The following is an 18,398-nucleotide window of genomic DNA, read 5'->3' on the forward strand; positions in this document are numbered from 1 at the left end:
ACACAGAGGGAGAAACTGGGAGACAAACAGTGGCGGATGTAGGAGGAAATGCAGGCTTTGCACCAATCCTGGGAAAGTAATTGCAGTGTGCTCCAACATCACATTCGTCTCCAGCCGCCTATCAGGCTGCACCAGAAGAATGGAGAGAGAGGAATCTGTGGTTGTTATTTTCTACTCCCCCTCCTCCCCGCACTGATTCATGAAAAGACTCTTTCACATACAGTGTGTGTACAAGATATGAGGTAAGAAATATACAGAACGGGCGTGGGGTTAAGATAATTTTGCCTGGTTTCCCCAGTAACAATAGCGAGATGGATGGTCAGTTACTGCTGTGGTATATTTAACAGTTTCTCTCTCGCATTATTAAAGGTTATTCACTGCTATGTTGCATGATTTGTTATTGATTCTTCTTTGTTCGCAGAGGGGCTTGGATTAATAGAACTGCAATAAAAGACACTAATCTTGTTTTTCATCACAGCAGGGTGGAAGAATAATGTTGTTTTAAATACATTGATTCACCTCATGAATAAGTCTGATTTCATCCAACTGAGGGGCCAAGCAGGTTTTGCCACTCTTAATACTAACAATCTTACTATACGTCTAATGTTTACAAATCTGCATACACAGAAATAAATGACAACTGCATTGCATAATTATCACTAATATGATGTTGCAGTGAAGAAAATCATGAGCAGCTACTTCTGTACATGGATTATAGGCTCATAAGGTTAATGGTGTTTCACTTATACTGTAGTCTCCCTCTTGCATGCTCTTTATCTGCTGAACCTTGAGATCTTCACTAATTTCGAGTTTCAGAAGAGTCAACACGTACAAAATGACTCATAGTTAGTCTAATCTCTACACTCAAAAATGTTTTATTGGAAGAAGTAACATTCAAACATAACTACATGTTCATTTTGCTGCATGTTCATTTTGAATATGTTTTTTAAAAAAATTTTAATCACTGAAATATGTATTACCTATAACAGAAATACATTAGTCAGCATTGAAAAAACAAATGCCGTTTTGGATTAGGGCAGTGGACTTTGAGGTGCTCACTGCCCACTGCATCTTTCAACCATCCATCCTGACCAGCCAAAGCACCACATGGAGGAGAGGAAGAGAGCTGGGATAAGAGCCATGCTAATATAGCTTGGATTTAAGGCTGCTGCTGGCCAATGTCTGTTCGAAGGGAAATCAAAAAGCAAAAAGAATGTCTGGCTGGCCAAGCGACAGGAAATCAGAGATTTTTGTGCTCACATATTTATAGAGACCTGTCTCCACCTCAGCAAGTGGTCAAGCTGTTGCACTTGACACGTTGACCGTGCTCTGAGCTGACAAACTGCAACGCACTCGATGAGGAGAGGTGGACTATGTGTTTACACCACTGATGCTCAGATGCAGATGCAGGTTTGCTGGCCCGGCACTGGTTCTGTTGCTCCACCTGTCCAGCTTCAGTTCTTGTGGCCATTCATGGCACATCTCCTTGTTAGCATTAGCCCCAAGCTCCCTGTCTGGTCAGAGCCAGATTAGGGTTACTAGCCGGATGGTTAACTGAGTTAGTGTTAACATTGAGTCCAAATTGTAGGTAAGTATGTCTTGACCTTAATGCCAAAACGTACACAGCCACATACTCATCATCTACTGGCATAAATCAAAGTCACATCACCTGTTCTTGGCATAACCTCATCCATCTAGAAAATTCCATGGAAATGTGTTCATGTTTTTGTGGAGTGCCAGCTAAAAGACAGAGTGACAGTATCTAAATAAGCTGTGAGGGCGGGGAAGTAGAGTGTAGTGAGGCATAGAGTTGTTAAAACCTGGTGTTGAAATGCCTACTGAGCAGAGACAGCAGGGGCCCTGAAAATAAATTATTTAGTTAGGTTTATATCATATGATATATACAGCATAAATACCCAGAAGATTTTTTGGCCAGAAGTTTAAATTCAGTGCAGATGAATAATTTGCTTGTTAAAAATGCATAACAGCTACATCAGCCTTTCAGGTTTTCATGGTAATTGACCACATGAGGAGCTCTGTATCTTGCTGTTGAGGAAGTCGCTCACAGCAGCTACTGAATTTGCAAACCTCAAAATAAATGTTGACATCTCAGCGGGTACACCAGGGAGAGGAAGAGTTTATTTTAGCCTCACTAAAAAAACAGTGTTGTTTAAATCAGTCTGGCCATCTTGTGTATGTTCATGTTAAGTAATGAGTTCGATACCAAATTTTTTTTATTTGCTGAACAATTTTATTTACTGGGCTGCTCCACAGCCGACGGTAGGACATTCTGACAACATGTACCAGAAGAATGCCACTGAATCATTACACAAAACATCTGAAGTCACCTAGCCATTTGTCTGAATGGGGCCAGACATGAATTATTAATGTGGTTGCAAGCAAAACGCAAAGTTCCACAGGAGCACTGTGAATGTGAAGACTTGTCGTCACGCTGTATTTGTCATAATTAAGGTGGATTTATCTGCAGCATGGGGGAGGCGGGAGGCAATAAAATGACTAATCCGATGAAAATGTGATAAGCGTGAGGGAGAGTGTTTTGCATTTTGACAAAGCTATAAAGAAGCTGATAGGGATCCAAATTAAAAAAGGTTCTAGATATAGATTGCTTTTATGTTGATGCGACAAGTAAAACCTGTTTCCACCAAAATACAGATGTTGTTACCAAATGAACACAAGAATCAACTGCCGGATGGTGGTCAAATAAATATAAAAACCCTGTATTTCAAATTGTACAGAGTACGCACAGAGAGGATGCGCAAAAAACATATGCAAAAAGTTTCAAAACAAAGCAAGGACAAACTCTAATTTATAACACTCTGTTCTAGTGACACAAGCAATGAGAATATAGCTGCAAATAAGCTTGGCACTGCCGGAAAGACTGATCATCACCTCCCTCCATACTTTCATTCCCCAACACAGTGTAATGCAGATCATAAATCATCGAGTTTATGGCAAAATGACGTCTGGGCGTTATGGCCTGCCACTGTTATAGATGAACCAGCTGCAAATCCCTGTGTAACAAAGTGAATTATTCCACGTTTGTTGTTTTTATATTATACACCAGCACAGCATTGCATTTAGGGTAGGGCTGCACGATATATCGTTTGAGCATCGTCATCGCGATGTACATGTGCGCAATAGTCACATCGCAGGGCCTGAGATGTAGGAGGCAAATGAACTTATCTAATTTCAAGGGTACCTGACACACACTATGCATGAAGACTCTGCATGCACAGCGATCCACCAATCACATTAGTTCTTAACCAGTGTGCTGAAGCAGACCACACCCCTGCACATCAATTGAGTGGCTGGTAACAACATTGAAAAATGAGCGACAACAAGAGAAAATTGCTGAAAACGAAGACTTGGTGCCAAAAAGAAAAGCAATGTCAGTTATCTGGAATTATTTCGGCTACAAGAAGGATGATACTGACCAAACACTTGATCTGTGTCGACAGTGCCTTGCATCAGTTGCCACAATGAGAGGTAACACAACTAATTTGTTTGACCATTTACGTCGGTACCACACAGCTCAGTGCGACAAAAAGAGGTCAGATCAGTGCAGGTTAATTGTCCACAAGACAGCAGCAGTGCAGCATGACATCAAGTGCTATTCAGGTCATCTGATGAAAATTCCTGTATTTTTTCCTATCACAATATATATCACAGGGTTAAAAAAAATTGCAATGTCATTTTTTTTTCCAATATCGTGCAGCCCTAATTTAGGACCTTAAATCTGCTGTATGTATCTTGGTTTGTCCGGTCACTGCAGTAGAGCGAAGCACCTCAGGGAGCTGCACATTGTTGGATGAAGCTGAGAGCCAAAATCTCGGTTGTTGACTTTTTGAGGATTTCGGTCTCTTTTTGAAAAGCTTTTGGCAACAACCCTCCAGTCCTTTCCAGTGATTGAATATGTTAAATGATTCTTTTTGTGACAGGATGACAAACAGTGTGCAACTCAGTCTGCAGACAGACACAATCTGTTGTTTCCATGACAAGCCGAAAAATATTCTTTTACTAAGCTGTGATGAAGACACAGGAGTGAGAATTACACTCCCAGAGACATGTGAAACTGCTCAGTATGTCCCTGTGGCTCTGCCTGTGTGCATTTTACACTTGATGCAGATTTACTTACTCAGCTACTTAACATAATCTTGTATCGGGGATGTGTTGTCGTACATGTGGATGCTGGTCAGACAGCCGGCTGAACTTGATTATAACGAAACAAGAAGAAGTGTTGAAGATATTGATTAGCTATTCGTTTCACACTATTTGTAACACCTCTGAAGCCAAAGATGCAGGCTGACAGGGTAAAGTGATGATCTACACCTTCAATAGCAGTTCTACCATAGATTTAAATCATTAGACATTCTCACTCTGAGAAATCTATCAACCTTATTATCATAGACTGAAAATAATCGGTGAAAGAGCACTGACTAAACATAAAGCCGATGGTGTCTGAGATTAGGAACTATAAAGAGACACTGGGTAATTAAAGTCAGCGGGCAGACAGAAGCCAGGGCTATTTCTGTTATCAGAGAACTTTTTTATTTTTTTTTTAATTGTTGAAGACTAGAGGCTGAGTCAGTGTCTGTACGTTATGGTGCCAATGGATGCTGCTTAAGCAAAGATAATGAGCCTTGAATGTCTAATTCTACCCCTTCAGAGCGTCCCCTTGTAATGATGGAGCATGTAAATTCAATCATTCTACAGTAAACAGTGAACTGTCAGCTTATTTCAATGACTTTAAGCTAAAAAAAACATGAGGGACGCTCTTCTGACCGTCTTCAGGCCTCACTTTATAGCTGATGCTGATTTGATAAGGGAAATGAATACTTGTTCTTCAGAATTATTTATGAAATAATGTTTTTAATAGTATCTTGAGCTATATATTATATATTATATATAGTGAGCTGTTTATTCAGAGAATCTGGATGTTGTCAGAACGCTCTGACTTGATCTCCTGCTGCAGATATAGTTTGCCCAGTTGTCACCAAATGTAAATGTGTAAGTTTATGTATCTATTCTAGATCTTTAAAGGTGCAATATGTGAGAATTGGCAAGCTGTCAAATGCATACCCCAAACAACCAGGGGGTAGCATATCACCAGACTAATCACTAAGTGCTGCTAACTGTAGCTGCTGGCTAGCTATGTAGCTAGCACAGGTATCCATGCAGCTAGCAATGCGGACTGGGACTGCAGAGCACCGGGGTGGGTAATGCTGGCAGGGTAATCACTTATACTTTCTCTTACTACTGCTCTCGCCTCGAATATGAAAGTTAGGAAATGGGCTACTTCCTTGCCTAACCTTCTCCCTCAAGTGTGGACTTTTAACTGCATTGCTACAGAGAAGATTTCAAATTGTCTAATTATGTGCAGTGTAATTACTCACGTTCAGTGTTAACCATGTTAGAGTGATTTGTCTCAAATGAGATCTCCTGCAGTAACATGTAATAAGACAGCGCCATGAAGAAGGAAGTCGATGAGGTATTGCCTCTTTAGTACAGATTGTAATAATTATAATGACAATAAAATGCTAATACGTCATGCCATTCCCTTTAAGTCTTCACAATAAATTTTACTTAGAAGCTGAGAACTTTGAATCATCTACTTTTTGCATGTTTTCGACACTTTTTGAGGAAAACACAAGACTGCAAAAGTTAACTTGCTATTTTTAGATGGGGGTTTGACGTTTGTCACGAGGTTCTTCATGAGCCACCTGAAACCTTGATGTGTCAGTGTGAAAAAAAAAAAAGGCAGTGACATGTGATTAAGCAGCTCCCGTCAGGAGTGAATAACCACCTGGAAACAGCTACAAGTAGGTAATTAGCGCTGAAATAACAGGCACCTCTCCAGCTGTAGCTGAAGAAAACGTCGAAGAAATTCAGCATCTCTGGAGAGCACAGCATCAACTGCTCGATAGAAACTAATGGGGAAATGTTTTACTTTTGACAGTAATGGATGTCTTCAATTCTGTTGAATTTTCCCTGAATCAATACGCAGTCCTGTTGCTGTAGAATACAACTCTAATATATTCAATTAAACAAACAACCTCTCTGACTACAATTACCACATACGGGATACAATGAGATATTGATTTTTGGTACAAAAACGCACAATAAGTCAATACTTTGCAGACTTTACATTACATATCCGTGATAGCACTTAATGTAGTGCCTTAGGATCCGCAGTTAAAAACATGTGAGTACGAGTCAACAGGTGTCACAACCCCGAACTCAAGGAAATGGTGTAATTCCTTCTCAAGCAACACTTGAACAGATCACAACTCTTATCTTATTCATAAAGCCTTGGGTGTATCATCCACAAGCCAGAGCTCATTCATAATTGTCACATTTACCTTTTGACCATCCATTGGGACCCACTGTAATCTTTTAGATACATAATCACAATAATGTTGAAAATGAGTCTGAATGCGGTTGCAATTTTGAGAGAGAGCTAAAGAGTGATGATCTTATGAAGCGAGGAGGGTTTTGAGACGCTGTCAGCTGGACAAGAAAGATCCAATTAATGTGCATTAAACAATTTGGAACAAAGCTATTTACTCCCATATTTCTGGATTTGCTCTGATTTGTGTCTGGGGTGAAATTCTCATTACTTTTTAACTCATCCATATTGAAAAAACATTTATGTACACTACAAGTTAGAAAAACACCATAAAACACCATAACAAATTAGCCATATACATCTCAGGTTACTGTATTGTTTTGATGAGGACATGTGATGGTCACCTTGTGGGGTGGGGGTGGGGGGAGTCAGAATCTCTAGTCTGTGATGACCAATGACAGCTCGACAGATGGAGCAGAGCTGGAGTCAGTACAACGTCCAGATGACACATTAATTGACAACACAAAGACATTTTTCAGTTCCACTTAGGATCAGCACCATTTGGTATGTTTTCTGTCCACGTGCATCTGCCATCAGGTGTCAGTGTTCGCTCTACTGTACTGTTTTCATTCAGCTAGATCAAAGAAACGGGTGGTGACTGCGACTGTGGAGAACAACATGCCGCCTGGACAGCAGCGAATACATGATCATTAACCTGTAAAAACTGTCAAAATGGCACCACAAACAATAGACCCAATAAACAATGTTCTTAATCATTGTCGGTAATGCAGAGATTTTAGATTTCCAGTGACCAGGCACAACAACAGTGAGAACTGCAAATCAATCTTTTCAGCTAACTTGCATATCACAAACCAACATAGTGAGTGAAATCTAAGTTTTAAAAAGTAATTATCATACATTCTAAACTCTGAACAGTGTTATGTATTGTGTTGTTTCAAATAATATCACAAAAATGGAGAAAGAGAGTCAGACACTGCATGAGGGACTGAGGGGAGCTGCCGGGTCTCATTAAATAACAGACTCGGAGCAAATTCAGCACGCTCGGCTGCTCGGTAGCCAAAGTTGGACGATTTTAATGAACGGTGTCATTGTAGCCAATGATGCCATTCTGGGACCTGTTTCATTAAATTTGTGATATGTTTGACAGCTTTCGGCCTGCTTCAGCTATCTCAGCGTGTGAGGCCTGCAAGTAGTCTTGACTGTCTTGCAGGTAGACTGGTGGGCATGGATGTGCTTCAAAGCTCTGCTCCTGTTAGTCCCTTCTGACTGTCTGTGTGCTGTGTTTCTCTTCTGCTCTCAGCCATACTCACACCACTAAAGTGTTCTCACATCCTCTCACCTGCAAACCATTCACAGTCTAGCACACCCCACTCTTTCTGGCGTTCTGCTTCATTCCGCGTCTTTCCCATTATATCCTAAAAGCAGATGTTTGGAGCTTAATGTCAATAGCTCTTGCTTTTTATATCACATACTTTAGAAAATATTAAGGTACAGTTGAAATCTCTGGTACAGTAAAAAATGTTAACTGTTAGCAAATTCAATAATGCAAGCCTTGGGAAGGGAGGGAATGGGTGATGAAGTAGAACATGAACAACAGAGTTATGTACATTAATTATTTACATCTGTGTTGACCAGTAGGATTTTCCCTGTGTGCACAGCCCAACGAAACAGCAAAGCTAGTTAAATGAAAAGCAACAGTCCATAACACTAGTGTCCAAAGTACAGAAGCAGCAGGGGAAAACAAATCCAGTTAACAACTTTGAGGGTAATCAAAGATCAGCCCCAACAAAGAAAAACAAAGTGACACTTTGTTCCAGCAACATCAGTAAGAAAGAGGATGAAAGACAAAGATTTTAGAAATGGTAGTAGTAGTAACAGGAAAGGTTGCTGTCAGTGGTATCCCTGAGGGATCTGATGTCAGTGCTGAGGAGGAGAGCGCTGCAGTCAGCGAGGCCCACAGACAGTCCAGGCACCTGCGTCTCCTGTGGTGATGGTGCATCTGATGCTCAGTAAATTGTTGGAAAGAAGAGTTGAAAAACCAAGTTAACTGTGTGAGATGGGGATTTTAGTGACACACAAATGCGAGTATGGCTTGCCTACAAAAAAAAAAAAAGAGATGTCAGACACAGACCCCTGTGTTGTTGAGAAAACCGGTCTAAATGTACAAGAACAGGAGGGGGCACTCCCTCGAGAGAGCAAAAGGCTAGAAATAGAGAAAGCTGTGTTTGGTGAAAGAATGTCTGGAAGTCTAGATTCTGTTTTTCTAGACTTTTAAAAAAAAATTGAGGTCTTGACTGGGTTTAGTCATGTTTTTTTTGTGACTGATTACTGTTTAATTTCCCTTTAAGCAAAGGGTCACTGGTCGTGAAACAGTCTCAATTTAATACTGATGCGTCTAAATAAACTCCCTAAGAAAGACCATCAGTAAGGAGATTCTGGTGATTATAGTTACTCCTGATGTCTGTCACTGGGCCAGATTCAGACTTATCCAGATCAGGCAAGTCATGAAATGAAAACAATTGTTAATGGAGGAGTGCTGAGGATGAATTGAGGGCTCTCGCAGCCTGAGGAAAGAAGCTGCTCTGGTGGTATAGAAGAAGTTTACTTTATTTAGCTGTAAGTAGATAAAACCCTGCAAATAGTAAGCAGATGTTAGTGTAATTATTTTTATAGTACAAGTGGAATGGTTTACATCAATAGAACTCCCAAAATAAATAAACCAATAGCAAAATTGGGAAAATAACAAACATGACTACAGCCATGCTAGCAGTTTTGTAAAGCTATAGAAGTGATTTGAACTAAAAGATTACATTAGCATGTTACCATGCTTACAGGAAAAATGCGAATATGTTGAGGCACAGCAAGTATTTCCAGCGTTCACTATCTTAATTTAGCATGTTAGCATGCTAACATTTGTTAATAAACACCGAATACAAAGTACATTAGTGCCATTAGTATTGTTCGGTTAGTTTTGCTCGTATGTGGTCAAAAAACATTTTAAATGATGACCTGCTGATGAAGATGATAAGGAATCACATCATCCAGCCTTTCTGTCTTGCCTGTGGACCTCTCCCCCTCCTGTCCTCCCTCCTCTGACTCCTTCACACTTCTACTCTCTGAATCACCATTTGCATTATCAGGAACTGGAATGTGCCGCATCAAACAGATGTTGTGTAACACCAGGCCTGCCATTAATTATGTTGATTCAACTTTCAAAGCTGCAGAGGAGAGATCCTCCAAATCCGTCAGAGGCTGAATCTGAATGTAGCCTTCAGCACGCCAAGCGTCTGCTCCTCATGGGCTGTACTGTACCGCTGCTGAGGCCTATTGTGTGGGCTGACCACTGGCAGTAGATGCCAAGTCTCTAAAGGTTATCTACAAAGTTGAAAAAGGTTTAACTAACCCACGAAGGCAGAAAGGGTAGTCATGACTTTGTCACCATCTACAATCTGAATGTACACAATACTTGCAAATTACTTGACAGTTCTTGTCGACAGCCGCTGCTTACAGTAATCAAAATCATAAAAACTTTCTCCGCTCATGCGCGCATCATGATGACAGCTGCTAATTATAGCCAGCGCTATGCCCACACTCGGCTTTTTGTTTCTGTCTCATCCGCTCTCTTGTGTGACATGTAGGAAGTCGGTTCTGCGTACTAGCTGCTTGTTAATTTCCCAGAGGTACACTAAGCGGGTTCCCTGCATTAGCTAAACGATCATTGGATGGTATAATTTCTATTCAACTAGCTGAGAAAAGAGTACAGAGCAGCAGAATTGAACTAATATGTTTTATAATACCCGGAACTCAGTTAATCACACAAAATCAGCACAAAGCGGGAAATGTAAGCAGGAAGGGCAAATACAATTTCCTGGGCATAGACCTTTGACATAAGCCATTTTCTAAATTGTTCTAGGTCACGTAAGATTCCTCTCTTCATAAGTAATTCAAGATGTATGCGTCCCTTGCCATCTCGCTCTGCTAATGGATTTCTGTCCAAATATTTCGTCTTCTACATAACAAAAAGAGGTTTTAAGACGGATAATCCACTGGTGAAGGGTAGTAGAATTTCTCTCTTTTTTTTCATTTTTACATATAGGATGGAGGCGGGTTTTGTTTTTCGATGCAAGATATTAATGAATGGAGTATAAATTCTTTAATCCCAACTGTTGTGAAATTTAATTTTCTCTTTCATTAGTGTGGAATCTTCTATCTTCTCTCACTATCTCGGGAGATTAAGCTGAAAACCGCAACACCCCTCGGCTGTTCTCCATTCCACTCATTCAACCTCTGCTGCCGTAAGAAAAACTACTGCTTCAAACAGACACAGAGGAGACCACACGCTTCAAAACAGAGAACATAGCATGAGCCTTTGCTCCTGTTACTGTGCTTTGATATCGAGTGATTTTTATATTCAAATCCACTTTTATTCATCGAACAGTTAAGTAAAGCCCTAGTTGTGAGAACTCAATCATTGAAGTTGATCATAATATACATTTGCATCTTAATACTCATCATATTAAACAAACTAGCAACATGCTAACATGCTAAATTCCAGAGGAACCCTAGTACAGTCACAGAATCTAAAAGTAGCATTAAAGTAAGTCACTAACTTGCAATCCATTGTGTGGTACTAATTAAATTGTGGACTTAATAAAACTCAGCATGTCTTCCCACTATTAGAGTCAATCTGGCTTAAAGTAACACCTGTTAATACCAGTCAAACATGCCAACTATGCTAACCCTTCCAAGCATTTGATTTTTAGAGAAGAGACTTCAGCGTTAAGCACCTATAGCATGTAACAACACAGTCTAAACTAACAGCGCTGTAACACTGGGCTCCCAAACACTCATTCAGGAGAGTGTCACCCCAAGAGGAGAAAATGTATGCTCTCCAGATGGCTGGAGGAGTCACGATAATGATAATGCAGCTGCTCACAGCAAGATAGTGAGCAGAGAGGGTCGAAGCAGATAGCCATCATTTGCTGGCAAGGATAAATGTGTGATGATGGCGGTTCAACATCGTGTAACCTCTCTGAGCCCAAACACAAGAGAAAACAAGAAAAGCTTAACACACGAGGTAATGTAAAACAGTACAGAGCAGTGTTATTTAAAAAATGATGTGATATGAAGATATGGTTAACTCAACATAAAGCATATTTTGTATACGTATGTAGGTTTTATTTTCTTCTTGTAATTAATGCTGATAATTGCTTCTACAAAGGACAAAATGGAAGATTGTTTTGCTAAGAAATCGGAAGATAAAAAAAAAATTAATCTGTGCAAACACCTGTCATCTTCTGTGGATCTTATATAAAAAGAGTAATATTAAAATGCAAATAGGAAAGTGAAAACTACTGTAAAAAGATAATGCAAAACTGATCTCCTGTACCTGCTGGACACTGTGAGTGTAATCTCTCCATCACGAGGAAAAAGGCTGTACGTCTACGGCAAAGCACAGCCTCAGATCTCTGCTTACCTCTGACCCCCCACAGTGCATTCATTTATCTCACAGTCATATCCTCACGGATCTCTCACATGAGGCTGGAATCAGTTCAACCAAAGCACCGCAGGGACTACAAATCACCTGCTTCGCCACTTTGTCTAGGACACAGGAAGCCAGAGCGTCCTTAATCTATAGCTATTGGTGTGAGCATCAGTATGGGTGCTAGTGAGCAGGAGAGTGACCCTGGGAATACCAAGGGAGGCAATCCAACATCAATCTTCATTCAGAGCAGGGTCAATGAACGCTAAAAATAAACACATCCGACTGACACCTGCGAAACACCACAGAACTGTACACCTGCAGACGCCTCTGTACTGGGGGAACAATATGGTTTGATAAGAATAAAGATTTGTTGATCCACTGTCTAAATTATCCACAGCCCTCAGGCAGTCATTTGAAAAATAATAAAACAATATCCAAACACTCAGCACTTCTCAGAAATTTCTGCCTCAAACTCTTCTTCCTATATAAACTGTAGTATCAAGGCTGAGGGCTGTCCTAATCTGTTGTGACTGAATAAGGTCTGACGTCCATGTCGCCATGTCTGCTAAATATTTAATGAGCTCAAAGTGTAGTATTTCTGGTACAAATGCTTTGTGAGGGTCTTGCTTCTAGATGACTTGCATGGCTCTATTATTATCTGGTGTGAATTGGAAAAACAACCAGACTATTTGTGTCTCACTTTGGCTTTTATTAGACATTCAGAGTTACAGTACTTTCAAGTCAGACGCATGAAACATTAATATCGAGCCTTATTTGAAGTATGATTAATGAATACAAACAAGCGATAGACGAAAAAAAGAGAGGTTTTTTTTGGTGGGGAACTTACTACAGAGGGGATTGTTAGTAATGTAATACTCATTGTGCAAACTGCTGCAGAATAGTAGGTACAGGGGCAGTGTAGGTTGCACATATTGACAACCTGTTACTGTTGATAATACTGTACATACATGTTAAGACCATCAGGTTCCTATCGGTTAAACTGAACTTATGTCCATCGTGTTTCTTAGTTCATGCAGTCTGTGCGTGTTGACAAGTGACACGAGACAGTCATGAATAGAGTGAGGGAGTACGCATTCATGATAACTAATTTAACATTAATGGCCGAACTCATTAGCTGTCTTACTGGGGAGTTAATGTAGGTGGAGGAGCTGGAGGTGGCGGGAAGTGAAAGTGGAGAAATGCCAACCCCGGTAATTCCACAGCAGAAGTGTTGTGTGTTCTCTGGTGGCCTATAACCATTAGCCACTGGTACATTCAGTAATAATTTGCTGTGTGAAAGTTTGTTCGTGGGTGTGTTACTGTGCAACTAAGGATGGAACTTATACTGACAATCTGACCATCCAGTCTGCTTGTTATTTCTGGCCTGCATTACATACTTTTCCTACTGAGTAATTAATAATGTAATGTAGTTTTTTGCGTTTTTTTTTAAAAACTTTTTTTCAGTGATTCACGTGTGATAAGTATCTTTTTTCTACAGTTTACAGCTGACTTGCCCAACACTGTTACTGTGTAGTATAAACACAGCATTGTGTCATTTGTTTGGTCTTCATGGAGTTTTGTCTTGTGTTGCATCCACCTGCAGTTTGGGAACAAGTGATTTGCACGTGATTTTGCTTTTTCCAAATCATATGTGCTTCAGAAACAGCACATATAGAAAGATTTCCCTTTTTAATACTCTTTAAGGCTGTCATATGACTGTAATTTGTCATATCAGTTACTTCTCAAGTCCTAAATCCTTTGAGAAAAATTAGTTTGTATTTATAGATCTCAGTCTGGATGTGGATTTCCACTTGATGCATTCAGTTGACAGTCTACATGCTGCGGCGAGTGTGCAGGTGGGGATCATTTTCCTGCACAAAGACACAATGACAGGACTCGCTGTTACTGTGATGAAAATTGAACCAGTGAGACTCAATCCATGAGACTATCTGCTCACAAGCATTTTAAAAATCATCAGTGCAAACTCAAAACAAAAATCTGTAGTCTAAAAGACACAAAGGTTTGCAACAATAGTGCAGTCGATTTCTGCCATTTTTTTTTTTTTTTTCAATTAATCCATTAATTCACTGTGAAGCCAGAGCAAGGCATGGTGACAGAATAAGCTGCAATGTGGGTGGCCAAATTTCAGGAGTAGATTTGTGCTGTTAAAAGCCTGGGCTATCCATTTTACAGCGTCACATTGTAGTGTTATTTCACTTATTAAGTTCAATCAATGTTCTGTTCTGATCCCTCTGAACATCAACCTCATGCTGAGAGCAGAGTTTAGAGGACACGAGACACAGACTTCATGTGAGGGAGGGCCGCTGAGTGAATAATTACACACAGAACAAGCTCGGTTACTCAGCTATTGTGTTCTGATGCTCACTTCCCTACATTCAAAAATCTCAGGTTTTCACTAGATATTGCGGAGACTGTCATCTATTTTTCTAAGGAAATTAAACAATACATTTCCAACAGTGTTTGCTGCTTGAGAGAAGCTAGCACATTGTGTTGAGAGCATGGGTTTTAAAAGAAAGGCTGGCGAATGGCCAACAAGTCATCTGATGTTAATCTTGAGTTTGAAGGAGTCGAAAGTCAAACAAAATGGAAAATACGACTATTTCTCAAATGTACAACAGTTGCTCTTAAAACGGATAACTGTATCTACTAATTGTATTAGTACAATACACATTCAAAAATTTCCCCAATCTAAATTTGTTTTTTTGACAGCTTTTTGTGCCAGAAAAAGCAAGAGTGCCTAGCAAAACAATTACTTCCAGTCAGACAGGTGACAGGCTGCACTATTTGCCTTCATCTAGAACAAGAACCACGCAAATCCCAAACTCTACGAGCGTGACATGAGAAATGCTCAACCTGCAACACTCCACATCACATGCAACTCCACTCCAGGGACGCTGCCGAGTATTTACAACACAGCAACTGCTTCTGTTGCAACTTGTGCCACCATCATCTGTAACTGTGCTACAGCCAGTCGAGGCTCCGATACAAGCAGCATCGGTTTAAATTACTGAGGGTGGCGGGTAAAAGGAAAGTGCAGGTGGGTGCCGACTCAGGAGAAAAAGTGCTGGCAGCAGGGTGCTGCCCTTCAGCTTGCCACGACCACCCTTCACTCCGGACCTCAGGTTACCATGGCATACAGTATATGAAGGTCAGGCATGGTACACCTCGCCAGAGGAGAAAAACGCCACTGATAAACACAGTTAATAAGACAGTCCCGCCAACTGAGCTGTGATAAATAACTCCACTGACTAGGTGCTGATGAGGTGGTGACTGAGCTACAGTACTTCCTGTCCTCTGAACCAAAATTTCAGGCACACTTGCATGCACACCGATCTGCTGTAATCATTCTACCCATTCATTCAAGCGCACTCAAGACAAACAGTGCAGCGGGATGAATGTATGAGCATGCGGCTTCTTTTACTTGCTATGAGCTGTGGAGAGGAGCTGACATACGTTACCTCAGTGAGTGGAGCGAGGACCGGTCGCTGGGTGAGAGTCAAAGATCATTCTGCCAGTGCCATCTGTCAAGCAGGTTGGGTACAAAGGAAGTAGGAGCAAGTGTCCCTCTCCCGCCTTCCTGTGCTCCTCTCAACCTCCACAACAAAGTCCCGTGTTACATTAGGGGAGAGAGCCGCACTCCACGAGCGAATGGGGGAATCCTCTGTCAGACTGAAGCCAGTTTAAATCCCCAATGAGGAGATGGAAGGACGCACCTCCCTTTTCCTGGGGAATCGCGACTTGCTTCTGCTCCTCTGCCACCGCACAAAGTCCCCCCTCCCTCTCTCCCTCTCTCTCTCTCTCTCTATCTCTCCCCGTGTTTCTTCTGTCTCCTTCTCTGCTCTGTTTCGCTCTCCTTCCTGATCCCGCTCCGTTTGTACACTCACTCGCCTGCTCACTCGCTCTGGCATGCATTCTTATCCAAGGTGGCTCAAGCACCCACAGACACACAAACATATGCAAATAACACACACGGGCGACAAACTCCTGCCAGCTTTCTTTGAGGAGCATTTCTCTTGAATCTATTTGCTTGCCACCAAGTGAAACATGTGCTTCTGTGTTGTATTCCTACTGTAGCATATTCTCAAACATATGACAATATGAGGGTCTGAAAGTCGAAGCTCTTTCGGCTTACAGAAATGTTTGCTTCCTATTTCCGCTGTAATTAAACTGGATTATATCCATCCCCTGCTTTGTGGATGACAAAAATTGTACTCACACATTCAACCAGAAGCGGCGTGTGTGTGTGTGTGTGTGCAGAAGGATTCAGAACGAATGGAGAATTCCTCTGCTCTGAGGTAAAAATGGATGTAATGAATAAAATAAGTCTTCCAGAATGAGTCACTGTACAGTAAGACTTCAAATCCTATTTCCCCACATGCAAAAAAAAAAAAAAAAAGGGCTCCATTGTATGTGTGCGGGTGCGCATAAAGCTATACGCGTGATTGGACGGTCTCTGGAGCTGTTCTATTTTGAGCCTTTAGACGTAACGCACAACAGAAGAAAGAGGACAGCAAGGCGCTGTTATGAGAATCTCCCCTAAAACTACACCCCCCTTTCCACCACCTCCGCCCCATCTCCTCTCTCTCCATGCTGGAAATCTCTATGCTTTAAGGGCATAACAGCAGGAGGGAGGGAGGAAGGGGGGGAGGGAAAGAGCTGTCTAAAGGATATAAATACTGCTGGAGTGACTTGAACCATTAGCAGGTGGCGGACAAAGGACAAGCAGCGAACATTTCAGCAAGTCAAGTGGAAAACAGTAGGTCTGGAGACCGGACCAAAGACCTGACAAGATTGTTCTTTAGTGCCCACATCTGCGCAAGAACAGCTAAATACACAAATATCTGCAGCTTGTCCAGTTAATCTCACAATGCACAGTAAAAGAAAGACAAAGACCGGTCAACCATTTAAACAACAAAGGATATTTGGATCAAATCTGACAATAAAGTCGGAGAATTAACAACGATAAAGAAGAATCAAAATGTTGAAGTGTGTATAAAACCAGCCAAATGAAGCCGGAATCAAACGAGCCCTTGAAATTCCTCCAAGAATTAAAACGGCACAAACAATTCTTTGTGATTAAAAAGTAAAGCGCGGCAGTTCTAATCTGTAGATTAGCTTGAGGTTTACACAGGGATGGAAGTCACCTGCCTCCAGTCTTATTGCCTACAGGCAGCTAGAGACCAACACAAACAACAAAGCCTCAGTTTACTAGTTCTCTTAAAAAGCAGTTTGTGTGTGTTATAGCAGTGCAGTAGTTGAGCAGAAACCCTAAAGCAGGATTAACAAGCAGAACAGCTATGTTTTAATAAAAAAAAAAAAAAAATCTCAATCTATGTCTCACTGGTTGAAATTGAGTGCTTAATAATTCATCGTACTTCCACGCTCTTGAAAGCTCTTTTATCTGGTAAAGCTGCAGTATTCACTAATATTTTCTGTGGTCATTGAATGATTTAACATTAAAGTGATTTTGTGGTAGCGTTCAGACAAAGCCAGAAGATCCAACAGTATATAGACCCGCAATTACACATGCATCCATTGAAGAAAATCCTACTGGGAATATAGGACAATAATAATTTAGTTGCTATGGAGTCTTTCTGTCTTGTTTTTTCCATACGTTCATTGCATTTTCCCACACAGCTAATAAGAGACAAGGTCACGGCACAATGTGCCCCTGTTGACTGAAAATGTACACTGGTATGTGCTGCTGTCTTGTGTGCTCCTGTATGTTGTAGACGTCATTATAATTAATTGGAGTGATTGGATTTAGTTAATAATGTGACCTTTAACATCAGAACTATTGTAGGGGTGTGGCTAATGTATAACTTCACATTCATGCCTGCTGCCCATCGTACTGTACACTGTTTGTTGCACTGTTTATGATACCACTGGAAGGTAAACACTCTGGACTGAATAGTCCAATGTTCTAATAAGGAAATATTACATGTATTTCTATATTCAGTTGACTGTGTGTACAACAGTAATTGCTGCTGCCTGCAACTCCTGAAGACACAGAACAAATTGGCCTGCAGGGATTTGTGGGAATGCAGGGTGGAGCAGATCGGGATTGTTTATTTGCATCCTCATAAAATGTTTCAATGCAACAGCTCTTCTTCCTGGGATCCATGTTAGTTATACACAAGCTTTCGCACACATGCATAGACAATTACAGTGAAAAGAGTAGAAATTTTATTAATTGATTATTTTACATTTAGTTTTATTTTTACATATCCATCCATACAAGGTATCAGTAAAAATGTACTTATAATAATACAATAATCATGTAATATATCATAGGTAAGAAAAGTATGTAGTTCCTTCATGCTATACAAACACAGATCATATACAGTTATATATATATATATATATATATATATATATATATATATATATATATATATATATATATATATATATATATATATATATATATATACATAATTACATACATATCAAGGACATTATCATTTGCACTGTGGTAATTACAGGGCAAGGACAAGATACCGA

At 40.5% G+C, this 18,398-nt stretch overlaps 1 protein-coding gene across 3 annotated transcripts in view; it reads right to left on the reverse strand.

The window, feature by feature from the left end:
• Window positions 1-18,398, reverse strand: part of gramd1bb (GRAM domain containing 1Bb) — a 125,700-nt gene that overhangs the window by 90,377 nt on the left and 16,925 nt on the right. Inside the window, exon 1 of one of the 3 annotated variants that reach the window (XM_037076436.1) lies at window positions 15,353-15,600. The exons of 1 other annotated variant lie outside the window; for it this stretch is intronic. The gene's annotated coding sequence lies outside the window, so the exon portion shown is untranslated. Of the gene's footprint in view, window positions 1-15,352; window positions 15,601-18,398 lie in introns of those variants that run through there. One more of the 3 variants, XM_037076543.1, reaches the window with a different exon arrangement.

Source organism: Acanthopagrus latus, chromosome 2 (assembly GCF_904848185.1).
Source record: "Acanthopagrus latus isolate v.2019 chromosome 2, fAcaLat1.1, whole genome shotgun sequence".
NCBI lineage: Eukaryota > Metazoa > Chordata > Actinopteri > Spariformes > Sparidae > Acanthopagrus > Acanthopagrus latus.